The sequence below is a fragment of the Leptonychotes weddellii genome, chromosome 2, assembly GCF_054177405.1.
Source record: "Leptonychotes weddellii isolate Sample4059 chromosome 2, ASM5417740v2, whole genome shotgun sequence".
In the NCBI taxonomy this organism is placed as follows: Eukaryota; Metazoa; Chordata; class Mammalia; order Carnivora; family Phocidae; genus Leptonychotes; species Leptonychotes weddellii.
The window spans coordinates 149,794,921-149,810,912 of NC_138370.1; positions in this window are offsets into that span (position 1 = coordinate 149,794,921).

The window sequence follows — 15,992 nt, forward strand, 5'->3', positions numbered from 1 at the left end:
TGGTAAGAGTTTACTCCCTTGGGTGGGAACCAAGCTAGGCTCTGCCCGTCCAAGTGAAATCCGAGGTCTGTGCGGTCAAGGTCAACAGGAGGTTAGAATCGAAGTCACAGCTGGTGTGGCTTCACCGCACTGATGAAAGGGAAAGGGGTCTGACCCCAACAAACCTGGCCACGTCAGAGCCATCAGAAGCCACTCTGCTCAAGGTATGTGGCAATGATTTCGGTGACATTTCCTGAAGCTTCATCAGGACCTCCGTGTGGAGGAAACAATAATTCTCCTGTGGTCACCACAAGGGCTCAACGGGGGGCACTTTCCCCACTCACATGAGTCAGAAGTAACCCCACAATGGTACCTCACTGGTTCAGAGAGGATGTTGTTTACAGGAGAGGGGATAGATGAAGCCAGAGGCCAGCGCGGTTCAACGTTAGTAATTCTGCGGTCCTTCTAAGTGACTGATGTTGGAGGCTGTGGTGATTTGGGGGTGGGAGGGAGGAGAGCTAGCTCCCGCCTGTGTGTTTCTCAAGTGTTAACAGACTGTTTTGTTGAAGGCTTGCTTATTCCTGCAGTCTTTTGTTATTGTTGCTTTTGCTTTATTTTAAAAAATAAAAGACTCCCCGCCCCCCCCTTAACTGCTTCATTACCTAATTCAGTACAAAACAGACCAATCTTGGCAAGATGGAGGTAACTGAGGAGAGAGGGACAGTGGGTATCTTGGGGAGGGGCACCATCGTGAGGGATTGCAAATGCTGTAAAGCCAGCCAAGAGGGTGTCTCAGGGAAGGCAGAGCATGTACGTGAAATCATCAATCAATAAATTTAGCACTCATTAAATCCTTATTGAGCTATAGATCTCTACAGCCCCTGGTACATTCTAGTTGCTATCTGTACTTATGGTCAGACAGTCACAATATGCTTCCAGGGCTGATGGGAAGTCAGCGGAAAAAGTACAGGGAACTTTTTTTTTTAAATGCTATTTTACAACATATTGAAGACTCAAAATTTTGCTTATCCAAAGGGGGCTCTATCAGGTGACATTATAGAACGAATTAATATCCCTTATTTGTGTAACAAGTTGTTTCTTACCAGTTCAGGTTAAAAGAACAGAAGCCTGTCTATAGGTTTCCTATTTTACTCAGCAGAGAAAGCTCCCCCCTGTACCCAGCTTTTAAGGATTTGAAAGGAAGGATGAGTCTGATTCATCCCTTGTGGGAGGAGTCCGGACTTTGGAATTCCTGAGGTCCTCGAAGTGATTCGTGTTAGAGCTTCTCTGCAGCTGGTCTCCTGATAATCTGCCTGTCCCAGAAGGCCATCAGGATACCCCTGGCAGGAGACCTGGGCTGGAGTGTGACCCCATGGGCTGGAGAACTGGAAGCATCATAACCATCCTCCCAGTTTGACAGATCCGCTCTTTTATTCCGTATTCAACCAGCAACAGCTGTAGGTAATCACCGTAGGGAAAGCAGTGGATTTAAGGGTTCAGGACCCTCCAGGTTGTGGGCGTGAGTGGGGTGGGTGGGTGGCTGGACACTAGGATGTTAAGGATGCTTCAAACTTTGTCCTCTTGCAGGCTGAGCATTATCTCTTGCTGGCTGACAGAGGACAGCACTGCTCAGGGATAAAGGACATTTCAGCCTGGAACCACATATTTTTTCTTGAGGTCAAAACACTGTTTTATAAGTGCATGCCCCTGGAATCACAAATTGGAAAATTTGACTTGTTTTGCAGAAATTAGTTTTATAGTTTTCTTCAGGGCTACTTTATTTCCTTATAATGGAAGGTTCACTGTGATCTCCAAGGTATTTCCAACTTAACATGATGCCTAGCACATAGTGTGTACTTAATAAACATTTCCTAAACCAAAAATAAGTTTCTTATAAAATTCAACATACTTTTACCGTGTGATCCAGCAATCGCATTCCTTGGTATTTACCCAAAAGAGTTGAAAACTTATGTCCATACAAAAACCTGCACATGAATATTTATAGAAGCGTTATTCATGATTGGCCAAACTTGGAAGCAACGAAGATGTCCTTCAGTAGGTGAGGGGACAAATGAACTGTGATATATTCAGAAATGGAATATTATTCAGCACTAAAAAGAAATGAGCTATCAAGCCATGGAAAGACAAAGGAGGAACCGTAAATGCATATTCCTTTGTGAAAAAAGCCGATCTGAAAAGGCTACATGCTGTATAATTTCACCTATGTGACACTGTGGGGAAGGGAAAACTGTGGAGAGAGTAAAAAGATCTGTGGTTGCTAGGGGTGGGAGGGGAGGGAATAAATGGATGGAGCACAGGGGATCTTTAGGGCAGTGAAAATACTCTGTGTGATACCATAATGATGGATACGTGTCATTCTACATTCGTCTAAACCCACAGAATGACAACACCGGGAGTGAATCTTAACACCAACAATGAACTCTGAGTGTTGACATACGATGTCTCAGGTGTAGGTTCATCAGCTGTAACAAAGCGGAGGTTCTGTTGGTGCGGGCTGTTGATAATAGGGAGATGAACCTTGTGTGGAGGCAGGGGCTGTATGGGAAATCTCTTCCCCTCAATTTTGCGGTGAACCTCAAACTGCTCTAAACAAAGGTCTTAATTAAAAAAAAAAAAAGCAAGCTCATGAATACTTAAGTGAGACTATTGAAAAAACGTATTTACCCGAGGGGTTGATGGAAACATCCTCTATGAAATGACAGTTTTTCAACAGTCCCTATTAGTAGGGGTTGACTCAGAACACTTGAGAATTGTTCCTGAAGATCAAACACTGTCATAGGAATCAGTCACTTCTTTCAGTCCCCCAAAACAATCTTGCTGAAGCTTTAGGCAAAGAATAGCCCCAGAAGCAGCCTACAGCTCAGATATTACCTACAATTTCCTATTTGTCATCGTCGCAGCTCCTGGCCCTAATTGCTCCATCCTGTCTGATCAGAGCTCCTGTTCTAGACAGCCTGACTTCTTCAGTGACCGTCCACGTTTACACTAGAGTAGCCGGCACTTCCTGGCTGGCTCCTTCCAGACAAGGAGCCTCTGTTCGCCTTGGGACCCGGGAGGAAACAACCTCTGACTGTCCCAGCTGGTGAGCGATTAGCCCCAGCCCTGGGACAGCAGACTTGCCATCCATATTTCTGAGCACTGGATGGGAAGCAAACCAATCGGTTATGTATATCGCCAGCCTTTTAAAAAGCAGCACTTAGTATATCGTGTTCACAGGCTAGCATGTAAGAAAACAAAAATGCCTATCTTCCAGGAGTTCCTTTTAAGTGGTTTGCAAAGGTATGTCCTTACTAAATAAAGAGCTTTGGACAGGAGCTCATGCTAAATAATGGTGGAGTATTGTTAATGGTCTTATTTTCCTCTGGAGGTTGTGTTTATGTCCTGCTTCAAGCCTTTAAAAATACTATATATACATTTGGGATTATACTAGTTTACCTGGCACCTATCAAAAAAAAAAAAAAAAGAAGAAGAACAGAAAGAAAAAGAAGACTGAAGAGAGTATTCCTGCCTGACTTAGAGGTTAGTAAATTGAGTGTGGCACGTTTGTGGTCGCTGGTTTGCTCAGCTTAAGCTGATTCAAATCTTGCTTTGAATCGGCTCTGGCCTGCCTTGGGGGTCAAGCTGGGGCCTTTTGTTAGGGGCAATCCTGAGTGGCGGGAGGGCCAGGGAGGTGGAGAAGTCACAAGTGTTCTAGGACTGTAGGTGGCTATTGTCTTGCACACAAGCCCCAACAACCCAACTGTTTTCTTCTGCGGAGGGGAAGCTGGATCAGGAGGGAGGACGGGCCCTGGGATTTAGGCCTGACTGTCCCTCACTACTCCTGGCTCCCACCCCACTCACCCAGCGCCTTCCTGCTGACCCGGAGAAGGACAAGAAATGACAGACTTTGGGGCAGGAACAGGAACAGGCAGTGGCCCCTGGGAGCCCAGACCATTTTCTAGGCAACTGGCTAATGAGAACTGACTGGGGCTCTGAAGAGAATGCAGTCCAGCCTTGGTTCCGCCCTCCATGCTAATGAAGAAGGCAGTGAGGTGGATAATTAAGGGCGGTGATGTGAATAATTCCACACTGATAATCCAAAGGTAATGAAATGCATTATGAGTTTTGGGGACAGCAGATTTGCTTTACCGGCCAAGGCTGTTTTATGATAAAATGAGCTTTGCCTTTTCTCAGCACAGACCAGCTGACTCTGGGAGGAGACGGATGGGATGCGGAAGACGGGGGTTGGAGGAGGAGCGAGCCTGGGATGCAGAATTCATGTGGCCATTAAAAACAACAACGTGTGGGAAGCTTGCAGCCCCGCTCAGGGAGACACCGGCCACACGATCTGAAGGGGGAAAAGAAAGAAAGAAAGAAGCAGGCATGGTGAAGAGTTTGACCAACCACAGCAATGTATAAAACAAACAAAATGAACACCAAACAAACCAAATATGTAGAAGAAAAGACTGTAAGGAAATACACAAGAATGTTTTTCTACTTGGTAGTTACCTGAGAAGTGGAATGTGGGTGATTTCTTTCATTCTTCTCTCTGCTGTTGTTCTCTAAATGTTCTTATATTAACTTGGATCATTTTCATAATGAAAAACGGGAACACACTAAAAAAAAAAAAAAGAATTTGACTTGGCAGAATTCTTCCATAATGCCAACTTTTTGACTCATGTGGATGGGCAGGGACTCCAGTCAGGCTCCATTTTACTGTAGAAGTTGTGAGAGGTCCCAGCAGCCCTCTTCTGGATAGAAAGATTTTCTCTGTCAAATTCAGACTGTATGTGAATCTCCCTGGTTCTGCTTTGCTGAGAGCAAAAGGCTCAGCAACAGCTTTTGGCTACGTGTTCTCCTTAGGGTATAACCAATTCCTACCATATGTAGTAGCTTTCTGGAACCTCCTCTGGGCTATATTTCTTCCCTGTGTCTTCCAGTTTTCAAACTAGTTATGAAATCAAGACTGGCAAATTAAATGGATTCTTGATTTCACAAAGTCATGGGGCTGGCCAATCAATGGGGTTTCCAGTAGATCTCTGGAAGATGACTGGTTATTTCTCACTCTTACTAAGAAGCCAAATTGTGGGAGACTTGGTAGCAAATTCTCTATTTTATAAAGATTTTTAGTTAATGAAGGTGATCTGTCACCTAGAAATAAAATCCATATTTCCTTCTATAAGAGTTTGGGTTTGAAAACATTCAAAAAATCCTTAGGAACTCTGAATACTTGTTCACACAATGTTGCTTTTGGTACGAGATCTGCCCGATGTTTATGCTGCTGTTGGCCGTGACCTTGTTTAGGGTTGGGTGGGTGTTTAAATCTGCACTACTGGGGAGCAGGGTCCCTTGCTCTTACTGAATTGAGTTGATTGAAATACTTACTCCAATCTTACGATATCATCCAGATTGTCAAGTTGTGTCCTAATAACATACATATTTGCACTAACATATAATCATTTCACACTTCTATCCACCATAACCTAAAAATGATGATATCAATACCTCAAAAGTTATTAAGAGAATTACATGAAATGTGTGATGTGATTAGTACAGCAGATAAGTTCTGTACTGGATCTTCCAAGCAGGTGCATCCAAGTTAGGATGCTCACTTGGCAGAAGCCAAAGGATGCCTGGGCTACCTGCAGCCCCCTCTGGGCACTTCCTCATGAAGTACCTTATGAAGTTAAGTGACTTACAATGTGCCAAGATATAACACAGGGATTTTGTTTTGTTTTTGAGGGATGACAGTCCAAAAAACTACTTTATTGGGAAGAAGCATAAAACTGTGGGTATGTAGAATCCAAAGCTGCAAACCGTCATAAAAGGAAAATGCTGAAATAGAAACTTTAAAAGGCTGTACTGTTTCTTCTCTTGAAAACTGTGACTTGATCCCGTGTGTTTGGTGGGAATTGTGTCCTCGGTGTCCCCCCACATTTCCCCAGAGCAGTGTGGAGCAAGTTGAGAGCAAGGTTCCAGTTTTTCCAAATACTTTTTTTTAAATACTCCTTTTATAATGTATTAATGTATTCTTAGTTAAAGGAATTGACTAATATTTGCTTCTAAGCAAAAAAAAATTTTTGAGCATTGAAATCTTTTATTCTGGTGTCCCCAGAATTGACTGTGGAAGTAACAAGTTCCTAATTAAAGAAGTTTATATTAATTACATGTATTATAATTTTCATAAAAGTCAAAACGAGATGATCTGCAGAGAACAAAAGATATGCCAAGCAGCAGATCCTATTTGCACAAGCCCACTGCATGCCATAGTAGTAGGATGTGAAAACTTTTGTCCAATGCACACTAGCAAAGATTTCAGTTTGGTATTCTGTAAGCCCAAGATTGAAAACTCCTCTTAACTGTACAAAAGCCCTAATGACATACAGAGTTTTGCGTAGGAACTCTTGTGCCTCTGCTTGGCATATCGTCTACTTTTTAGTATGTGACATTAATGCAGACACTTGGGAGAGGTTGGGCGAGACTATTCTATTTACAAGAAAGGCACCAAAGCGAATTCAACAATGCACATATACACTTCACTCACATCTTCAACAACGAAAGGTATTCTGACAGCAGAGAACCAAATAAGGATACTAGCTTCGATGGAGCTGGGGAGGGTCTGTGATCAAGGAGAAGGCATGTCTGCCAAAGGCAATCATATTAGAGAATGGACACCTATCCTGGCTAGTAACATAAACAAGGTCTGAATGTAGCCCTCATGGGGGGTTGTTGCCTGAGATAATATCAGCTCAGAAGCCTGGGCTTCATTCACTCACTCTAGAGATGGACTTTCTTCAAGAAGAGGGACTGTGGCCATAGGCATTTTATACGGAGGGAGTTGTAGGATGAATGTGTCCCCCTCAGATTCATATGTTGAAATCCCAAACCCAGGGTGATAGTATTTGGAGGTGGGGTCTTTGGAAGGTGATTAAGTCATAAGGGTGGAGCCCTCATGAATGGGATTAGTACTGTTATAAAAGAAACCAGGGTGCCTGGGTGGCTCAATCAGTTAAGGGTCCTACTCTTGATCTCAGCTCAGATCTTGATCTCAGGGTTGTGAGTTCAAGCCCACGTTGGGCTCCATGCTGGATGTGGAGCCTACAAAGAAAGAAATAAGAAAGAAGAAAGGAAGAAAGGAAGGAAGGAAGGAAGGAAGGAAGGAAGGAAGGAAGGAAGGAAGGAAGAAAGAAAGAAAGAAAGAAAGAAAGAAAGAAAGAAAGAAAGAAAGAAAGGGAAAGAAAGAAAGACCCAAGAGAGCTCCCTCACCCCTTCCACTGTGTGCAAACACAGTGAAAAGGCATTATCAGTGAACCAGGAAGCGGGTCCTCACCAGACACCAAATCTACCAGCATCCTGATCTTGGACTTGCTAGCATCCAGGACCATGAGAAATAGATTTCTGCTGCTTATAAGCCACTCAGTTTATGGTATTTTATTATAGCAGCCCAAAGACAGAGGGGTTACTCTCTGCTTAGCGACTGACTATTTAAGTGGTATCAAAGATGGAAACCCTAGAGGAAAAGATTGAAATATTTGACTGAATAACAAACATAAAAATAAGTTAAAAAGTAAATTACAAGGCAAATGATAAATTGTAACAAGTACTTACAATAGACCTTCTGATGCTGCCAACTATTGCTGAGTGTTAATGCTATGTGCCTTTTTTTTTTCTTTTTCAGTTATATATCTTATCCAGGCTGGCAGATACAGACAGATTTCTCTGTGAGGTGACAGAATATCTGTTAACATGTGGGTCTTATGTTCTACTCCATCAGAGCAACCGATCCCCCAAATTAGTCTGGTCCTAAGACTGGGCGTGGGGAAGGAGTTAAGTATTTGATTTTTGAAACTTTATTGTCATTTCTATATGTTATTCCCACCCTGGACTCTCAGATAATGTATATTGAAGGGAACTTTGAAAATGCAAATTTGTTTTATATGATTTGTTCTTGGGTTATAACAACAAAATGCCACTTCCCAATGGGGAACGATGATTTCATTGCCACTGTGTCCCTGGGTCCAAGTCATATAGGATTGGAAAGATGATTATACCTCTTTGCAAAAATGAATGATTCTATACAAGTATGTAGTTTAAATGAGCTCAGTTTAGAGAAAGATCCCAAATTCCCTGCTCTTATTGGTAGTATCTTTAACCTATGAGAATTAAAGAAAACACCTGGGTTTTAAACTGGCAACATTATTTCCCAGCTGTGATTTCCTTTGTGACCCAGGAAAGCCCCTAACTTAGAGACTGACCTCATAGAATTAAACATCCTAATTATTAGTACCAAGAGTAATACAAGCCTATTGTTTTACTTTGGAATGTGCTAGATCTTGTAACATCATCTACAACATCACAGACCTTAAACAGCTTTGGAAGATAAGCTATGAACTGAACAACAGGAACTCTGTTTTAAGGGAACATGGCTGCAGAATATATACTCACAGGGGGATTTCTCACTGATGGGGATTACCTGTTGAGGTATTCTTGAAAAAAGATTTTTTAAAAGACATAAAGCAAGAAAACTGGAGGGCAAGCAGAGGAAATCATCACCTCTTGTTGATAGGTAAGGTAGGACTAATTCATGTCGCGGAACCCTTCAGATGATCACCTTGGGTTGTGGGGTCCTTAGTTAGCGCCAACATCCAGGAAGATGTGGGGTAGGGGGACGGGAGCAAATCACAAAGGTGAAAAAAAAAAACCCTCATTGTTCGGGTCATCTTGTTGTATAAGAAGTCACCCAAAAATTTAATGGCATAACACAACAATTCACTATTATCTCTCGAGATGCTCTGGATTGGCATAACTATCGAGCTGGGGGCAATACAGCATGACTGTCCATGTCACCTTGCCACATGACAGCTTGGGCTTCCTTACAGCATGGTGATCTCAGGGCAGCCTGATTTATTTTTTCTCTATCGTGGCCAGCTTCTGCCCGAGCAAGTGAACTAAGAAGTCAGGAGAGAATTTGCCAGTCCTGTTGAAGGTTTGGCCCAAATTGGCATAGCATTACTTCTGCTGTTTTGTGTTGGCCTTTGGCTGGTCACAAGCCCACCCAGATCTAAGATGAGGGGAAATTAATCACACCTCAATGGGAAGAGCGGCAAAGAATTTGCTGCCATCTTTACTCCATCACCATCTCTAAGGTGATCTTGAAAGGTGGAAGAAGAACCAAATTAAAGCCCAAAGAAACTAAGTAGCAGAAGGATGGCTTTTCCTTTTCACTGCTCAGCTTCAGGGTGTGTCATTGTTGCTTCGATAATTGGAGAAGGTGATGAGGAATTTGGAGATACTTCAGAGAGAAGAGGATCCTACAGAGATGGTTGAAAAGTTGGGAAATGAGACCTGTAGAAAGGAATGAAAAGAAGTAGGATTATTTGGGCCTGAAGCAGAGAAGGCAGAGGAGTAGCTGAATCTGCAAATACATGACGGTTGTTATGAAAAAGATGCATGACCATTGAAAGGTGAGCATAAAGGGACTGGGCCGGAAACACTAAAGAATTTCCCACCAAGAAATGGGCACCTCTGGGACCCTTTCCTGAAGCTGTTTGAAAGAGAACCCGTTTTATAAGCCTGCAAAGGACTTAGGATGAGTTTTACCGAAAATAGGAATGTTAGACCAGATCGTCTCTTTTTTCGGTAACAGAATCATTTTTTCAAATAAAACCTTATATAAAACAGATGAAGAGTGGTGTTGTTTATGTTGAAGTGAGAGCATGCCAAAGCCACACTTGCTCTTCTCCCATCCCTTATCTCCCCAGGTGGCCCCCAAAGTCACTGAATGAGACACAAGAATCCTGCTAAAGATAGTTTGAAAATAATTAAAACCGATAAAGAGTTCCCTCACTGTTCTGTAAAAGCTGTGGGTGCCTGGAAATTTTTTTCAAATCAAAGTGAGGCCTTGAGGGTTTTGTGAAATTGCTGAAATCTCTTCATGGTTCAAATTTGTGAGCTGTTGTTATTCCTGAATTCGGGTTCTGTTCTTTTGTGTATTGTCAAATAGCACTTTTATATTCACTCTTTAGTAGCACGGGTGTGACAAAGTGTACCAAAGTATAAGGAAAGTGATGGCTGAAATTTTTCACCTCTTGGTAAATTAACAGTTTTACTTCATGAGTGGTTTCGCTTCACGAACAGTCAATGACAATCAGAGTTTACTTTATTAACTCTTACATAAAATCTTTGCAAAAAAAGAAAAAATCTTAGTACAGTCACCAAGGCTGTCATCTCAATATTACTATCTGGATAGCTTCCTGAATAATCCATTTGCTCTGGAACTCTTCTTACACAAAAGGATAAAATATTTTCTAGCACCATTTTAATACACACACATTGTGTTATAACTTTTAATACTTGATAAAGTCTACATTAAAAATTTAAATACATACAGATTTCATGGTTAATACAACTTCTAGTTTCCAGGTTAACTGAGCACCTGCTGTATCTATCCCTCTCATACCAAGGCCATACGTTCGTTGGTAGAAAATATATTGGAAAAAAAAAAGGCACAACTTCATTGAAAATCAGGCATAGTCAGATTGGATCTTTTTAAATCCAATTATGTTTTTAATAAGAAATACAAAGCAAGGTGGCACAGAAAAGTTGAAATATGGGGATGGAAAAAACTTACTAAGCAAATGCTAACAAAAAGGGTCTACCATTATTAATATCAGACAAAATAGAATTCAAGGTGAAAAGGACAATATCAGACAAAAAAGAATTCAAGGATTAAAGAGGATATTCCATATTGACAAAAGTAACAAATCACTAAAAACTATATGGCTTTGAGTTTTTGTGCACCTGAGGATGTAGCTTGGATAAACAGACATATACTGTAGCATTGTCTATGGTTACAAATCATTAAAACCAATAAAGAGTTCCCTCACTGTTCTGTAATACACTGTAAGTAAAACAAAGTTGAAAAGAACCTAGAAGCCCATCAACTGGTGATTGGCTAATATTAACACTTTGAAATGCTTTGTAGCAGTTACAAAGAATGAGGTCAAACTATAAACTAACATAGTTAGCTCTTTAAAATATACCATTGACTGGGGCGCCTGGGTGGCTCAGATGGTTAAGCTTCTGCCTTCGGCTCAGGTCCTAATCCCAGGATTGAGCCCGGCATCGGGGCTCCCTGCTCCGCGGGGTGTCTGCTTCTCCCCCTCCTTCCTGCTCAAGCCCTCTCTCACTATCTCTGTCTCTCTCAAATAAATAAATAAAATATTTTAAAATAAAATAAAATAAAATAAAATATACCATTGACTAAAAAAACAACTTGCAGAAAGGTGTGTACAATATATAATCATTTATGTTAACACATGTACAATAGTATGTATTTTCTTTGGATACAGAAGTCTTTATATGAATAAATTTTAAAAATTAGGAAACAACACATGCCAAAAGTATGATTGTGGTTACCTATGGGGAGTGGGGGAGAAGGTGGGTTGGAGTCAAAAAGTGCTGAGTTAGAAAGGACTTTAAACTTTATCTGAAATGCTTGCATTTTTTTAATAAGGAAAATCCATTTTATTACTCACGTTATTAAATTAAAAAAAAAAAAAAGGATTCCATGATTTTGAAAAGTTCTGAAAGCCCTGTACTAGTTGATGTGTCAAGTTGGATGCCTTCGGATGCAAATAAGAAAACCTGATCTGAATAATAAGGCTTGAACGGTAGGGGAGTTTATTATTCCATATAAAAGGATGTTAGCAGAGTAAAGGGTTGATTAGTTACAAAGTTCAACCATGTGGCTGAGGACCCAGGTTCTTTCCATTTCTTTGCTTCGTGAATTTTGAAAAAATTTACTTGAAATTCTCTTTGCATTCCTGGAGTTAGTTGAATCCTTAGGCGCATAGCGAGATGGTGCCAGCATGTCAAGCAAACAATATCCAGAACAAAATAATAATAAGAAACAGTAATACAGTGCTTACTATGTGCCAACATTTACTTACATTATCTCATTTTTTCTTCTCCTAACTGTTTTTGCAGATGAGAAAACAGAGGCACCGAAAGGCTCTGTAACTTGTTGAATATTACATAATTAGTAAGTGGTGGATTCAAATCCAATTAGTGCGGTCCAAGAATATATGGGCTTGATCTCAGGGCTCTACGCTGTATCTGCTTTTCCCTGTGACTTTTTTTTTCTTTCTTTTCTTCTCTTGTTGTTCTCTCTAAGGAGTACAGAAACTTTTTCCAGAAACTTTCCAGCAGACAACTCTTCACATCTCATTGGCACATGCCCATTCCTGAACTGATTAGATTACCCTTCGCCCAGACCACCCCTGGAGTTGAGATTGGAGTCAGCTTTCCCCGGGGACATTACTGTGTGGGAAAGTGTAGACACATGAACCAAATCTAGGTTCTCTTTAGAAGGAAAAGGGGGTGGCAGGGAATTATGCTGAGAAGAGAACCAACAGCCTCCAGTAAAGGTGATTTTTATTGGTCCTTTGCAGCTCAATGATTCATTCATTTGAACGCCTGTTATGTTGGGCACACAAGTAAAAACATCCAGGAACCATATATGGTTCAAATCTTGAGGAGAAGAATCTGGGCTGGAGAGGCACATCTGAGCATTATCAACACAGAGATTATAATTGCTTTAAGTCATGGGGTTGGAGAGAATTCCCACAGGAGAAAGGACAGAGGTTTGAGGGAAGATGGGCTACAATAAGATTTAGTGTTTCCATCTTCCATGTAATTAGATAAAAATTCCCTCGTGATTTTTTTAAAAACCATAACTGTAACTGGTATACTTAACTGTTATTAATAAAATAGCTACACACGCATTCATTCAATTTCTTTGTTTTGTTTATTAGTTTGTTATTTATCCTAAACACCATGGAGAATCTTGTTCTTCATAGTCTAAGATGTTGAAGGGTCCAATAACCAAAGCTTTGCAACAATAACCTAAAATTGTCCCTAACTAAACCTAAGAGATGAAGTAATCTTGTCCCTGTGATGGTAACAGAAATATGCCCTAGTATACGTAGCCTACTGACTTTGCTTTGAGTGGATCTTTAACTCAGCAATCCAAAGAGATGACTCTCTAGAATGTTAGCGGGGCTAAGCCCTGTAGCCCAGTGGCTTAATCTATGGAGGTTTATTTCTTGTGTATGTGGTCATCCAACTCGTGTTGGCAGGGATTGTTTCCTTTCATCCAGCAGCTCCGCCATGCCCTTGAGCCCCGAAGACCCCACTGGATCCTCAGCATTTGTCTAGCAGATGAGGGAAGAGAGAAAGAGCATGGAGGATTGCATGGGTTGGGCCAAGCCTTGGGGGGGTGAACATCGCTTTGGACTCAATATTCCACGGACCAGAGCTCAGTCACATGGTCACAGCTAACTGTAAGGAAGTCTGGGAAATATGGTCTAGCTATGTGTCCAGGAAGAAGAGGATGGGTTTAGTGGGCAACTGGCTAGTCTCCAACATACAGATGGATGGAGTGAAACATTTCTACCATGTTAAAATTTAATGTTTTTACTTGGTATGTTTACTGTTTCTCTCCGATATTTTGTTTCCTTTTAAAAGAGATCTTTTTTACACTGTTTGTCCTCACTGACTACAGCTTGGGCATTAGTAGTATTTCATGTGTCAAGTTCTTCAGAATCCTCCCACATTTGTTCTTGTTATTTCCAGTTATTCCATTCTTTCTTCAAAGTTCTCTGCCTTCCATTTTGCAGACTTGCATTGCAATAAAAATGTATTCGATCTCTCCTCTGATGCTTCAGGAGAAATTTTTCTGTTTCTCAGACTTTTGACATATGGATCAACTATTTTTATGCATCTTAAAACTTTGCAGTAAATGGACACACCTTCAAAAACACACCCAATTATTCAATTAAATGACATCTCAGAAAGGCACACACCTCTTAGAAACTCTCTCATGTACTACTATATTAAATTCAAAGCAGGTAACTTGTATTTAACATGATGAGTTATAGAAATTATAAGCTTAATTCTAAAAAGGTTAAGTAAATAGGGCGCCTGGGTGGCTCAGTCTTTAAGCGTCTGCCTTCGGCTCAGGTCATGATCCCAGCGTCCTGGGATCGAGTCCCGCATCGGGCTCCCTGCTCGGCAAGAAGCCTGCTTCTCCCTCTCCCATTCCCCCTGCTTGTGTTCCTGCTCTCGCAATCTCTCTCTGTCAAATAAATAAATAAAACCTTTAAAAAAAAAAAGTAAAAAGGTTAAGTAAATAAATGCCCAGAAACACAATAATTTCTGAGAAACAATCATGTACCCATCGACTGTCATTGTTAATGTTTAAAAATTAACCAGCATGGTTTTCATGGGAACCTAGATTGATAAGGTAGAAACCACACCCAGTAGAACCTCGGGGGAAACATCCTTGACCTTTTTTTTTTTTTTTTAAAGATTTTATTTATTTGAGAGAGAGAGAGAGACACAGTGAGAGAGGGAACACAAGCAGGGGGAGTGGGAGAGGGAGAAGCAGGCTTCCCGCAGCGCAGGGAGCCGGATGCGGGGCTCGATCCCAGGACCCTGGGATCATGACCTGAGCTGAAGGCAGACGCTTAACAACTGAGCCACCCAGGCGCCCCACATCCTTGACCTTTTAGATATATTGATATTTTTTTTTTTCCTTGTTGTCATTACCATCAAGATCAACAAACTGCTTAGGGACACATTAAGCTGCAGCTGCTGCAATTAACTGTACCCTTAGAACCTCAAGAGACAAGCCCCAGCCACGGTGGCCAGCTTAGTTCCAGGGAGTGACTGGTTCTAACAGGGACTCCCTGGCAGCGTGCTCTGTAGGTCCCTCCCTGGAAACAATCAGTGGCTTGATTAGGTGGGGCAGGGGCCAAGCCTGGCCTGAGGCAGGGCTGGGACTGGGCTGGGCTGGGGCTGGGCCTGGGTGGTGGCAGTCTCTTCAGTGTGAGGCTTTCATTGGCTTGGCTATACCCCCACTCAATTACTCTGGCTGGGTGACTCGCCTTTAAGCAAGGGAAGCAATCTGGGAACCACAAACAGGGCACCTGACCATTAGCTGCCATTTTATAAGAGTGGGGCTTGGGGTCATCAATTAGCATTTTCCAGGACTGGGCCTACTGGCTCTCCATCCGAGTGATGGCTACAGCTCTTCCATGGCAAATCGATGCGATAATATTTGATTTTGCTGAAAATTGTGAGCCTTCGTCTGCCCAAAGTTTGATCAACATTTTGCTTCTCACCTCATGCCACGCAAATGTTGCGTAATCTCTTAGTTTAAAAAAAAAATAGTTTAAATGCCTTGTTTTATGGCTTGCTCTAAAACCAGAATTAGACTCTTAATTGCTGTATGAAAAGAATTCTAGGCAGAATTAAATTAAATTAAATTTTGCTATTTGATTATCTGCTGGATCTAAGTACATCTTCCTTATATTGTTCTCGCCTCAGTAGGATAATTAATTAGTAATTCCACTAGGTGTTTGTGGAAAAACAAGGTTTGGGGTGATCTCATGCCAAGCAAATGCCCAAAATGAAAAAGAAGAGTTCATCGTTTTATAACCTGTCTCTTGGTAAATGTAAACCTTGGTTTAAGGGAGCCAAGGACCTGGGGCAAAGTAGGCTATCAGGGGAATCAGATGGAGATGTCAGCAAACAGTTTAACAATGTGTGCCGAGCCCTGGGGGAGAGGAGAGTGGGCAGGGGAGTACCCTTACATGCAGGAAGGTTGGTCTTAAACAGGGTTTCTCTGTGCCATTTTTTTTTTTTTTTTTTTTTCTGGATAGAGTCTGTCTGTTCTGCCTCTTGATTATATGACACAGTCATTCAGCTCCCATGTAACAGGTCACTGGTAAAAATGAGCAAAAGTAGAAATCCCTCTAGGTGGAAGAGGGAGAGGGAAATAGGAAAATTTGGGTTGGTCCTCATGGCACTTCAGCCACTTCCCGTGTTCTCCATGCCAACTGAGAAAGTGTCTTTAAGCAAAACACCACAAATGTGGACACAAGTCAAGAATGGCCACAGCATCACATGCCCAGCTCGAAAGGTACGCCATCTACATGGTCCAGCCCCGT